Here is a 13,645-nt window from a genome sequence, read left to right as displayed (position 1 = left end):
TTTGCATTTTCCTGATGATGAGTGATGATGAGCATCTTTTCATGTGTCTGTTGGTCATCTGGATATTTTCTTTGGAGATATGTCTGTTCATGTCTTCTGCCCATTTAAAAAAATTTTTTTTGGTGTTGAGTTGTATTAATTCTTTATATATATATGTATACATATATATATACATATATATATATTTTTCTTTTTTTTGACAGGAGGGTGCATTAGCTTCATTGCTTATGTTGCATATTCAAACAAATACAGTAAACCCCATTTTAAAAATGTGAGACATGTAAAAGCTTCTGTGCAAATTCTGTATTATTTTTAAATTCCTATTGGCTAATAAAAGTGGCTTTCCATTATAGAACTGGAGCTATCTAGAAATGCACAAGATGAATTTTTTGCAAGAAGGATACCTGAAATATTATTATATCTTATGTCATGGCACAGCTGAACAGTTTGAGATCAAATGTTCATATGTGAATTATGATTATCACTATTTTTACATTTGCAAAAACCTTAATCAGCTTATCCACATATGTGCAGTCAGTTCCCCAAATATTAATTATATAAAATCTAAAGGAAGAACAGTATCTAGCTGCATATGCATTCCATTTCTTTAAAGAGAGATTTGGCATTTTTAGTCTTCCTCCCCTAAGTCACATAGCTATTTGCAAAGGCCAGTGTTATATGATGCTGAAGACCATGGACAGATACTGTTCATATGACACCTGAATTCAGCCATCCTGATCCCTATCATGATGCCTGCATATATCTGTCAACCTCTGCAAGAGGATGCATCCCGGATGAAGTCATCAAATGCAACCTGGCCCCGTACTTGTCTGTCATACTTTCTAATGAGGATGTCCTGAAACTGGTCAGAGAGCCAGTACCCTGAGAGAGCTTGCTTTAGCTTGCTCTTGTCAATCATCTCAGAGTTGTCCCTGTCATAAGTGTAGAAGAGGTTCTGCAGTCTGTGATGTACTTCCAGGTGCCATTGAACTTGCTGAAGTTCATTCCAGCCTTGTTCTGTCAGTCAAACATAGATATGATTGACCTGACAGTCATTGGATTCAATGGAGTCCATGTGCCATTGGACAGTGCTTGCTGAAGCTCATTGTCCGCTCTCACTTGGCTCCCGTCTTTATCATCCCTCTGGAAAATGCTACCCAAAAGCTCTGGTATGACAGCACCATACGTCTGGCAGGACTGGCAGGGAGGACCATAGGGGTAGGTGGCCATGGACCCAGGCAAGGCTGGGCTGAGGCGCAGAGGAGAATCTTTATATATTTTAAATACTAACCCTGTATTGGACATGTCATATGCAAATATCTTCTCCCATTCAGTAGGCTGTCATTTTGTTTTGTTGATTGTTTCCTTTGCTGTGCAGAAGCTTTTTATTTGATGTAGTCCCAATACTTTATTTTTGCTTTTGTTTCCCTTGCCTCAGGAGACATATCTAGAAAAATGTTTCCACTGCCAACGTCAGAGAAATTACTGCCTGTGTCCTCTTCTGGGATTTTTTATGGTTTCAGGTCTCACATTTAAGTCCTTGATCCATTTTGAGTTTATTTTTGTGTAGGTTGCAAGAAAGTGGTCTGGTTTCATTCTTCTGTGTGTAGTTTTCCCAACACCATGTTGAAGAGACTGTCTTTTTCCCATTGCACATTCTTTCCTCCTTTGTTGAAGATTGACCATATAATTATGGGTTTATTTCTGGGGTCCCTATTCTGTTCCATTGACCTATGTGTCTGTTTTGTGCCAGTACCATGCTATTTTTTTTTTAAAAAGATTTTATTTATTTATTTGACAGAGAGAGACACAGCGAGAGAGGGAACACAAGCAGGGGGAGTGGGAGAGGGAGAAGCAGGCTTCCCGCCGAGCCGGGAGCCTGATGTGGGTCTCGATCCCAGGACCCTGGACTCATGACCTGAGCTGAAGGCAGACGCTTAACAACTGAGCCACCCACGCGCCCCGTACCATGCTATTTTGATTACTACAGCTTTGAAGTATATCTTGAAACTGGGATTGTGATAACTCTAGTTTTGTTCTTCTTTTTCAAGACTGCTTGGCTCTTTGGGGTCTTTGTGGTTCCATACAAATTTTAGGATTATTTGTTCTAGTTCTATGAAAACTGCTGTTGGTATTTTGATAAGGATTGCATTAAATCTGTAGATTTCTTTAGGTATTATGGACATTTTAGCAATATTTGTTCTCCCAATCCATGAGCATGGAATATCTTCCCATTTGTTTGTGTTATCTTCAATTTCTTTCATTATTGTTTTATAGTTTTCAAAGTATAGGTCTTTCATTTCCTTGGTTAAGTTTATTCCTAGGTATTTTTGTGCAATTATAAATGGGATTATTTTCTTAATTTCTCTTTCTGCTACTTCATTTTTAGTGTATAGGAATGCAGTGCATTTGGGGTGGCTGGGTGGCTCAGTCAATTAAGCCTCTGACTCTTGGTTTTGGCTCAGGTCATTATCTTGGGGTCCTGAGATTGAACCTCATGTCAGGCTCCATGCTCAGTGTGAGTCTGCTCTAAGGGATTCTTTCCACCTCCCTCTCCCCCCCCTTCGCTCCTCCCCCCCCTTCATGCTCTCTTTATAAATTAAGTATATAAAATCTTAAAAACAATGCAGCGGGTTTCTGTATATTGATTTTGTATCTTGCAACATTACTGAATTCATTTATCAGTTCTACCAGTTTTTTGGTGGAGTCTTTAGGGTTTTCTATGTATAGTATCATGTCATCTGCAAATAGTGAGTGTTTTACTTCTTCCTTACCAATTAGGATGACTTTTATTTCTTTTTCTTTTCTGATTGCTGTGGATAGAACTTCTAATACTATGTTGAGTAGCAGTGGTGAGAGTGGACATCCTTTTCTAGTTCCTGACATCCCTTATACTTGATCTATTCCCCCTGCTTTTTCTTTTTTAAAATCTTTTCTCTGCTTCTCATATTTCCATGTTCTCAGTTAGTTTCTTTTTTCTTACTGGTGATGTTGTTCTTATTCCTAGCTAATAACAGATCCCACCAATTTTTTTTTTTTAAAGATTTTATTTATTTATTTGAGAGAGAGAGAATGAGAGACAGAGAGCATGAGAGGGAGGAGGGTCAGAGGGAGAAGCAGACTCCCTGCCGAGCAGGGAGCCCGACGCGGGACTCGATCCCAGGACTCCAGGATCATGACCTGAGCCGAAGGCAGTCGCTTAACCGACTGAACCACCCAGGCGCCCCCAGATCCCACCAATTTTTATCAACTTTTATTTTATTAATCTGTTTATTTGTTTATTGTTTCTACTGGCTCTCACTATAATTTTTATGATTATGATTGTTACTGAAGTAGCTGGTTAAATTTGACCGGGTACTGTTTTAATAAGTTAAAAATTATTTGGAGAATTAGTATGAAGCGTATGATTATGATGGCTTCCTCCATTGAGAGTGTTATGGGTGGAACTGTGTCCACCAAAATTTCACATGCTGAAATTCCAACCCCCAGTTCCTCAGAATATTAACTTATTTGGAAATAGGGTTATTGCAGATGTAATTAGTTAAGATGAGGTTATACTGGAATAGGATGGGCCCCTACTACAATGTGACTGATGCCCTCATAAAAAGGGGAAATTTGGACACAGATAATACACACGGGAGAATCTCACAAAATGGTTGGAGTTATGGTAACACAAGCAAGGAACTATCAGAAGCTGGGAGAGAGGCCTTTGCTAGAACTTTCAGAGAGAGCATGACCCTGCCAACACCGTGATCTCAGAAGTCTAGCTTCTCAAACTGTGAGACAATAAGTTTCTATTGTTTAAGTCATCTAGTTTCTGGTTCTTTGTTGTGGCAGCTTCAGGAAACTGATACAGAAGGTGTGCTTTGCTTGTGCTTTGGGTAGGGATAAAGAGACCCATGTCTTTGGGTGAGTATACCTCGTGCTTAGGAGCCGACCCTCTTACGGTCACTTAGAATCTCTCTTGTCCTCCTCAGCAACCTAGTAGATGGAGACAGTTCCTGACTCAGCAGTCAAAAATAATAGAGTTTGAGGGCAAAAGAACTATGGGAAACCCTTCAGCTCTAGATTTAGCATTGATTTTTTGATCCATATACTGTCACATTTTACTATCTGTATTTACTGTCTCAAGATATTAGTACGTGTCACTTTACCCTGCAGTACTTAGTCTGAGTTAAAATATGCTTTCACGAGGATGCCTGGATATATTTATAGTTTAATGAGCCAAATAGCTCAGTTTTTTAAAGATAGGTCAACTGAAAGAAGAGTTCAATACACTCTTTCCAACCAATTAAATATTTTTGAAAATAGCTCTTTAGTTAGGCAATTAAACCTAAATTTTCAGAGAGATAGTGGGTAGGCTTAAAAGCAGATTAATAAAGGATATAAACCATTAATTATAATTAAAGACTTTATTGATTGAAACTTGACTATATTGTTAACTAACTTAATTTAATTCTAGATTTTATCCTGGCTTGAGCAGAATGTTTTTTTCAAGTTCTGACTTACCCTAGTCATCAGGCTAATTTCTAGCCTGCTTTTTTCTTCTTTAAAGATTTTATTTATTTATTTGTCAGAGAGAGAGAGAGCGTGCACAAGCAGGCAGAGGGAGAAGCGGGCCCCCCACTGAGCAAGGAGCCAGATGTGGGACTAGATCCTAAGACCCTGAATCACAACCTGAGCTGAAGGCAGACACCTACCCGACTGAGCCACTCAGGTCTCCCTAGACTGCTTTTTTCCACCTGGCATACATCATCCATATTCAATCATAAATGTTTATTTGTATAATTTTTAATACCAGATCTTGAATTAAGAGCAGAAATAATAATGATAGTTTATATCTATAGAATGCCTTATAATGTACAAGGCACTTTATATAACAGAAGCTTTCTTAAACCAATTTCATGTATACAATCTACTAGGTGAAGAAAACTTTTCATTTATTTCTGGGCACACTGAGGACCAGGAACTAGTTGGCCCCTTGTCAACAACCTGGTTACCTTTGTGCCCCACAGTGAAGCAATTTGTACCAAGTTCTGTTTGTCTTCAAAACTGTTTAAGTGAGGAGTACTTGTTACTGTAATTGTGTGTATATTAGTATATAAACCAGTGACACAGGAGTGCAAAAAAGACAATTGTGTCTATAACATCTAAATCAATACTTCAGAAGGACCAAAAAAGACAAATCACCTCAAAAATTAATTTGAAATTGGTTGTGGGACAGACATCATAAAAAAAATTGAGAGACAACTTGAAGAATTCTAACCAGGTTTCTTTCCAAATGCCCTAAATTATTACTTTAACTTTAAAGATACACAGTAGAGGGTTGCCTAGGTGGCTCAGTTGGTTGAGTGTCTGCCTCTTGATTTTGGCTCAGGTCATGATCTCTGGGTTGTGGGATCGGAGCCCCTGTGTTGGGCTCTGTGCTCAGCGGGGAATCTGCTTGGGCTTCTCTCCATCCTTCTCCCTCTCCACTGCCACTCCCTCTGCTCATGCGCTCTCTCTCTTTCTCTCTCTCAAATAAATAAATAAATCTTAAAAAAACATGAAGACACACTAGAAATCGTAGACAATACACTTAATGAATGACTGACGAAGGAAAGAAAACTCATCGTCAATCACACAGCCATGTTGTGTTTGGCAGAATAATGCCCCCATCCCCATCCTCAAAGATATCACATCCCAGTCCTCAGACCCTGTGAGTATGTTACCTCATATGGCCAAAGGGCCCTTAAAGATGTGATTAAATTAAGGATCTTGAGATGGAGAGATTATCCTGGTTTATCCAGTTGGATCCAATGTAATCCCAACTGAAAGAAAGGTAGTAGAGTCACAGTGAGAGGAGGAGATGTAATGAGAGACACAGAGGCTGGAGGGGTAATTGCTGGCTTTGAAGATGGGAAGGAACCATAAGCCAAGGAATGTGGGGGAAGTCTAGAAGCTGGAGAAGGCAAGGAACAGATTCTTCCCTGGAGCCTCCATGGGAGGCTGCCCTGTAGCCCTGCAGCCCTACAGACACCTTGCTTTAGCCCAGTGAGATCCATTTTGGACTTCTGACCTCCAGAATTATAGGATAATAATGTTGTATCATTTTAAGCCACTGTGCTTGCGGTAACTTGTTACAGCCGCAATAAGAAATTAATTCACATATTTTTTGAAGTTTGTTTATCCACATATGGAGAATAAGTGTACATTCATGCTTAAAATTAAAATAAAATTATTGTCATTATTGTGGTATGTATGTATCATTTTTTTTTTTTTACCAATTTCCAATTTACCTAACTTTTAATTAATTGACCAACTACAGGCTGCAATTTTTTGGAAGAGAGGACTATTATTCTATGTAGTATCTCCTTTTATCTACAGGAGTTTTGTGAAGTGCATATCACAATTGCATTCAAAGTTCTTGTTTTGTCTCTGTCTCTGGCTTTATGATTGAGGTGGAGGAAGTCAATTCATTTCCTTCTTATTTTCATTTATGAAAACTGGGGGCTTGGACTTTTACACTCTAACAGTGTATGATTTAAAAATTTTCATCAAATAATTTCACTTATCTTCTCTCACCTGTTTAATTTGTAGCTGAAACCCTTGGGTTTATCTGTGCTTTAGCTCTGATTTAACTTGAAATTAAAGTCCGTGTGCTTCACAGCTGCTGGCTGCCCTTAACCAGGGACTTACAACTGAAATGTTTGAAGAACACTGGAGTCAAGAGACCAGGATTTCAGATCTGATTGACACTAACTAGCTGGGTGTCCTTTGACAAATCTTTTAATCTCTCTGGGCCTTAGTTTTCTCATTTATAAATTATAAAGTTGGAGTCAATAATTTTTAAGGTCCTTTTAAGCTATAGAATTCTATGACTCCATAATTTTAATTCTAGGAGAATTCAGCTCTAAGGAATGCTGAATTTCTTTTCAAGGTGGGAAGAAAGATACTGTAGGTTGTAGTATATCCATGCATGCTCCTGTATACTCCTATGAATATCTTTTCCAAGACGTTGAAAACATCTGCGTAAGTCCTATAATTTACCTAATTTCTCCCCTTATCATACAAACCTAAAATCTACATTTAGACACAAATGCCTTTTTGTTGGGATGACCTTGTCTCAGCCATGGATCTAGCCTATTCTGCAAGACATAGCAAGTTGCTACTCTATTATGGACATTGAGCTGCATACTAGAAAAGCTCCAGCATCTCACACAGGAGGAATCAGATTTGAAGACTGATCAATTATAATATCACCCAGTAAGTGCTCTGACAGGGGGTAGAACAAAAGGCAGAATATGGGCAAGGGAAGAAGTGGTTCACCTCGTCTGTAGTAGTGACAAGGCTTTTGAATCTTTTTGAGCAAAGTCATTTAGATCCATGAGATGCATCCTGAACGTACTAAAAAGCAAGTTTGGGGGTTGGGGTGTTATTTCAGGCACAGAAAATGGCCAATTCCAAATGCAGGGGTGTGAAAGGCATGGCATATTTGGAACAAGGTGAAATTTTCATCATGTTTAAATATAGAGCAAGTGTGATAAAGGACTGGGCAAGTTCATGGAAGATAAGACAGAAAAAGTGCAAGCCATTTTATAACCAAGCTATAGGCAACAAGGAATCACAAGTGTCTTCATGGTGAAATGACATGATCAGATGTTATTTTTAAAAGGTTAATTCTAGCAGGTATTAGAAGTGTGGAAGGCTTTGTAGAAGGAAAGGGGAGAGGAAGCTTCAAGAGCTAGTGAACATTGAATCAGAGTGGTGGTGTCTGGCAGCCACTTCAGAAAAAGAATCCATTGGCTTTTATAAATGGGTTTTCTTTCCCAAAGCACTGCCCTCTACCCCAGCAGGGGATTCCAGGTCACAGACCACTTTGGTTTATTCTCCAGAGTGTTCAAGAAGGATATTTAACAATACAGAGCTCTTGACATCAACACAGCACAGACATGTCATATTTAAAAAAACACATGTAAACAGAATTTACAAGGATCAATGAATTATAAAGTGGTTTCTTATCCCCTCTCAAGGCTATGAATACATTGTGAAATCTAGGGCAGTTAAATACTGTATTTAAATTCGGATGTGATATTTACATATGTTACTTATTCTTTTTATAAAGATCTGCCCTAGTGAAATTTAATCAGCCTTTGCAAGCTTATATACTGTGTCTGTTGGAAGAACAGTTTAAATTGAGTTGTTGTTTTAACCTGACTAAATTACCCAACTGACCTTACCAGCAGAAGGATGTATTAGAACCAGGTTTCACTACAAGTGACAGAAAATTCAAGTAACAAGGTCTAAAAAAGGTAGAAGTTTGTCTCATGGATAAATAAATATGATATGTAGCACAGAGCTAGGAGTAGGTAGAGCAGTCATCAGAATCTGAGGCCCTTTCTATCTTATTGCTTTGCCATCCTTAGTCCATGATGTCCACTACATGATTCAAGACGGCTGCTAGAGCTCCAAGCATCATTTTTCCCTTTGCCAGTAGGAAAGAGGAAAGAATGCAGACAGTTGTACTTATTTAGGGACTTCTCAGATTTCATGCACGACACTCCTGCTTACATACAATCAGACAGAATATATTTACATGGCAGCAAGGTAGCTGAAAAATATAATCATTACCCCAGATCACATTATGCTGAGTAATAACTGGAGAGTGTATAACTAAGGAAAGAGTTTGTAACTAAGGAAGACTAATAATTGGAGAGTCTATAACTAAGGAAGATGAGTCTATAAATAAGGATGAAGTACATATTTGGGTTAAATCCGACTTGCATTGTAAATAATCTGCTCATACTCACCCCAGAAGAAAAGAAATGTGTGAAAACCAAAATTGTGTAATGTGAAAGGGAAGCTAGGAGAAAGAAAAATCTCATTGACATTAATGTCAAATAAATGTCTATTTATTGAAGGTGTATACGGGCTAGAAGTTGGTGGTTTATAGGTGGAGGAGACATAATTCTTGCCCTCATGGAGCACACAAACATATTACATCAAATTTTGGTCCCAGAATGACAACACGGTAACCCCTCCTATTTTGAAGAAATATTGGAAACTCTAGTCCATAGGAGAACGTAACATTTCTGCATGGTTCATATGAAGCCATATCCTGAAGAAAAGAAGACAAACCTATGAGGAAACTATAGAAAAGCCAAGCCTGGAAGCTAAAACCTGAAAACAGGCCTGATGCTAATACAGGGCCATGCCTTCTAGGAAACCTAAGTAAAAGTTTGTTGGTCGTGGATGATGAGGGTTCAACACTGGATAGATAAAGAAGTTACTCAAGGAGCTGGAGAGGAGCCTGCTATTATTATTTTGAAAAAGAGAAAAGAGGATTAAACAAGAAATGCAGAAATATATTTTGCTTCCTGTATTCCTGAAGAGTCTTGTATAATTGGGCTCTGCTTTAAAAAACCTACGGATATTTGTTGTCAAGAATCTCCTAGTAAATATTATAGTGTATTGCTAGGAGAGCAAAAGCTCCCTAGACATACCTGCTTTCATTTAAAAACAAAATTGATTTGATTTTCCTGTTCATGATTAAATTTACTGAAAGTGGGGCCTTCCCATTTTGCAAAGTAATGGGGGAGTTGATTTTTTTACAAAGTCAGGATTTACATCATCAATAAAGAATAAAAGGAGATATACAATCGCTGATGCTCCTATTCATTTGGCAGTTTTAGCCAGTTTCTTGTAGTGACCATATTTTTTCTTCCCTCTAAATCAGCCTAATCTGTTTTGCAAACTTTTATTCACTCTCACCTTCCCCCCTTCACTCCAGCCATTGCCAATGTCCCTTTACCTGTGGCATTTTACACTCGAGGAGAGCGGCTAATGGTTGACAACAAAAGGACCGCTAATCGCACCAATTAAGAAGTGTGAATGTCACCCGTTACCTACCAGCTTTGTTACTGAACATGCTAATTAGTAATTGTACAGGTGCAGACTTTTAAGTTTACAAGGTTAACACTGATGCACAGCTTTGTTTTCGCTGTTTGTTTAAATATTGAAAAATCGTGGGTAAAAGGCTGGTCTATGTTGAAGAATGAACAGATGTCATTGCTGTACTTTCTCAGACAGAAAATCTTTAGACTGACTTAAAGCAATAAAAGTGACCTTCTAAGAAGTGATTGTCTGTGGTCAATCTATCAAAGAGCAGGTGTTTTTGGTTCTCTTGCTCTCACGGAAGAGCAGGGAACTTGCCTTCAAGCCGCAGGACAATAGAACTCTACTAGAAGGTCAGTTGAAGGCACTATACTAGAAGCGTGTAGAGTTCATTAAGAGGAAATCCTGTATAAGGGTTTTTGGTAAGCCCAAAGTCACTATATATTAATCTTTCTGAAAGCTTTACTCATTCATTGAGTCAGTGTTACAGATACGTCTTGTAGACGTCTTTTTTAAAAAAGTTTTGACTAATAAAACACCTGGATGAGGGAATCTGTTTCAGAATCACACACCATCAATTTGATAGGAACCAAGAGATCACCCTGACTAGCCTCTAATTGGGGAAAGTAACAGAGATTCATTTTACAGAGAGGACAACTGAGGTCCTAGACATTACATGATTTGCCTAGGTCCATTAAACCAAGATTGACCTCAGTTTGCAAAGTGAGATAGATTTTTGGGAAGATCTAACCTTCAATTGTTCTCTAGCAGAATGAGTAATTCCTGAGGAGCTGGTAATTTTTAGCTTGTCCTCAAGCCTACTGAAATATCTTTGCTCTTTCCATGCATCTGTAAGAGCAACTGTTGTTTTCAGTCATTCAACGGGAAAGTGTGCGGTAAGGGCCTCTTCTATTTTTGTGGTAGACTCCACAACAAATAAAGAACGTCTCTCTGGCTCCTTGGAACCCAAACTGCAAGGTTTTGAGAACTGCTGTGCAATGGCAAAACTAGTTGATTGATTTGGGACCAGTGCCCAGACCACATTTAAGGGAGTTGACCCAGGTCCTGGGTGACCAGTGATCCCTTTGCTCTTGGTCATGATGTGCCTCACTAGTTAACTGCCTTACAGCAAGGGGTAAAGTGGAGGTATGACGAGCAGAATGCCCAGGGGTATGGGCTGCCCTTCTCTGTGAACACAGGGGACAAATCTAACCTTTAATCCATGATTTAACAAACAAACGCACTCCAAAGTTTTAGCATGTGCCTAGCTCATTGTAAATGCTCAAAAAATGGTAGTCATTATTGTTAGCAGTTTATTAGCCTCTGGGAACATTTGCATCTTATATTTAATAACCATAAATAACTAACATTTGCATTGGACTTTAACCTTTTCTTTTTCATGGGGCTGGGACTTTATTCTTCCCTTCATTTTGCATTTAAAATTCATTTTTAGGTTCTGGTTGTTTTGCAAAGACGTGAAATGTTTAGTATAGAAAACTGTAAAAACATATGTCTTATAATAAAAAATCTGTAATTCTACCTCTCAGAGAAAACTATTATTAACATGGGTATGTAACTTTAAGCACTATATTCTATACATGCATAAATCTTTAAAAAGTTAAAGTGGGAATTGATTATGCAAGCTGGTTTAGAAACTACATTTTCATTTATAGTTGTATTTAAAAGTTTTCTTTAAAAATATGTATGTATTTTCATCACAGTCTTTGTTAGCTAAATCATATTTCTATGTGTGGATTTTCCATAATTTGACAAATTTTCTATTTTTGCATATATTGGTTGTTTTCTAATTTTTCATAAATATAAGATACCATCATGAGTAGTATCCTTGTGGTTAAGTTTCTTTAGATAAATTCTTAGAAGTAGGATTTTTGGGTTAATACACACATATTAGTATCTATTGCTGCATAACAAATTATCTCAAACTTAGTTTAAAACAACACACTTTTATGATTGCAACTGCTGTAGGTCAAGAGTATGGATGCGACTTAGCTGGTCCCTCTTGAAGGCACCAATCAAGGTGTCAGTCATCAATGGGGGTTGTGGTCTCACTTGAGGCTGTACTGGGAAGCATCCACTTGCAAACTCACTCAGGTTGTTGGAAGAATCCATTTCCTTGCTGCTGTAGGACCAAAAGCCCTTGTTTGCTATAGGCTAGAGGATGTCTTCAGCTCCCGGAGATAGCTGAAAGTTCACTGCCATGTGGCCTCCTAACAGAGGCAGCGCCCAACATGGCAGTTTGCTTCTTTAAGCCAACAAGAAAAACATACTTCAGCAAGACAAGTGTTAAAATCTTATGTAACATAATCATGTAATTACATGTAACCTTTTTTTTTTTTCCCCTGTATTCATTCTATTGGCTGGCATAAGTTACAGGTCCCATGGTACTGCAGGGGAGGGCATGACATAAGGGCATGAACACCCAGAAGCAGGGTCATGGGGGCCATCCTATCTGTCCACTATAATACATGTTTAAAACTTTTGATGAATATAACCAAACTGCAAATATATCTGTATTAGCACAGAATTAGTATGACCTTTTTCCTATAACATTGACCAATTTGAAAAAATAAATTACCAATTTGATAGAGAATGATACATTTTTATTTGAATATATTTGTTTATAATTGAAAGTAAGTGTATATTCCCATGTTCCTTGGTTATGTGTACATTTCTCTTTTGAGAATTGCCTTCCATGTCCCCTGGGTAGAGTATTAGCATTATTTATTGTTACACTTGTTTCAAGCATTTTTCTCCCTATGTCTGTTGATCTTGGTGCTATTTTATTTTTTTGGAAGGAATATTTAGGAATATGACTTATTTTATCTTATTATAGTCAAGTCAGATATTCTTTACCTTCTTGGTATTCTCATTACCACCATGAAGACTGTTTTCCTGCATCAGGATTACATAAATATTCTAAAAATATTTTTTAAAACATTTAATAAGGTAATCTCATGATTATTTTTCATTATGTTAAATTCATCTGATATTGGTTTGTTGTATAATATGAAATAGATTTGTTACTATTATTATTATTATTTACCACAAGTGGTTGGTAAATTTCTAGAAACTCATTAAGACTAAAAATCCTGAAGGACCTTAAGCTTAAAGAATTTTTAGCATCCTGAGAGGCACCTAGAACAGATATTTATTTAGAAAATGGGAGCTTAAATTACTCCTTGTGGTAGCTGTCTGCTATATATATACTTTAAGGTCCCTCTGGTACACCATGAGTTTACTTTTTGTCTGTGAACGTAGCAGAGAGATGCTGCAATAAATCCCAGGGTAAACACTGTGAGGTCAACGTGACAAAGTGTGGAAGAACTTCCACTGGTCCCTCCTTTCCTAGTGTGCCAGAATCTGCTAACTGTTCTGCAAAGCAAACTCTCCCCTTCTTCCTCTTAATAATAAAACCTCTTGCGTTGTAGCAGGACTCATGAACATCCAGTTATAGTCCACATTTCCCAACTTCCTTTGCAGCCAGTCATGGCCATATGACTAAGATTAGGCCAGTGAGATGTGAGTGAAAGTGATCTGTACAGTTTCCTGGTTACATACTTAAAGAGACTTTTTCTTGACTCTTTTTTCCTTTTCTTTTGTGCTGGAACCCGCATGTGCAAGAGATTCAGCTTTGTCCTTAAAGGCAAAGGCAACCCTGTAGGGCTGTGGTTCCCAATGTGTGGTCTCTAAAACGTCAGCATCAATATCTCATAAGAACTTGGTAGAAATGCAGATTCTTGGATCCCACACT

At 38.0% G+C, this 13,645-nt stretch overlaps 1 pseudogene; it reads right to left on the bottom strand.

Moving 5' to 3' along the window:
- Positions 1 to 674: 674 nt before the first annotated feature.
- LOC102743843 (programmed cell death protein 6 pseudogene) lies at positions 675 to 1,032 on the bottom strand (annotated as a pseudogene).
- Positions 1,033 to 13,645: the final 12,613 nt, after the last annotated feature.

The sequence above is a fragment of the Leptonychotes weddellii genome, chromosome 4 (assembly GCF_054177405.1).
Source record: "Leptonychotes weddellii isolate Sample4059 chromosome 4, ASM5417740v2, whole genome shotgun sequence".
Classification (NCBI taxonomy): Eukaryota; Metazoa; Chordata; class Mammalia; order Carnivora; family Phocidae; genus Leptonychotes; species Leptonychotes weddellii.
The sequence above is the reverse complement of the archived record's forward strand: the minus strand, read 5'-3'. Positions and strand labels throughout refer to the sequence as shown.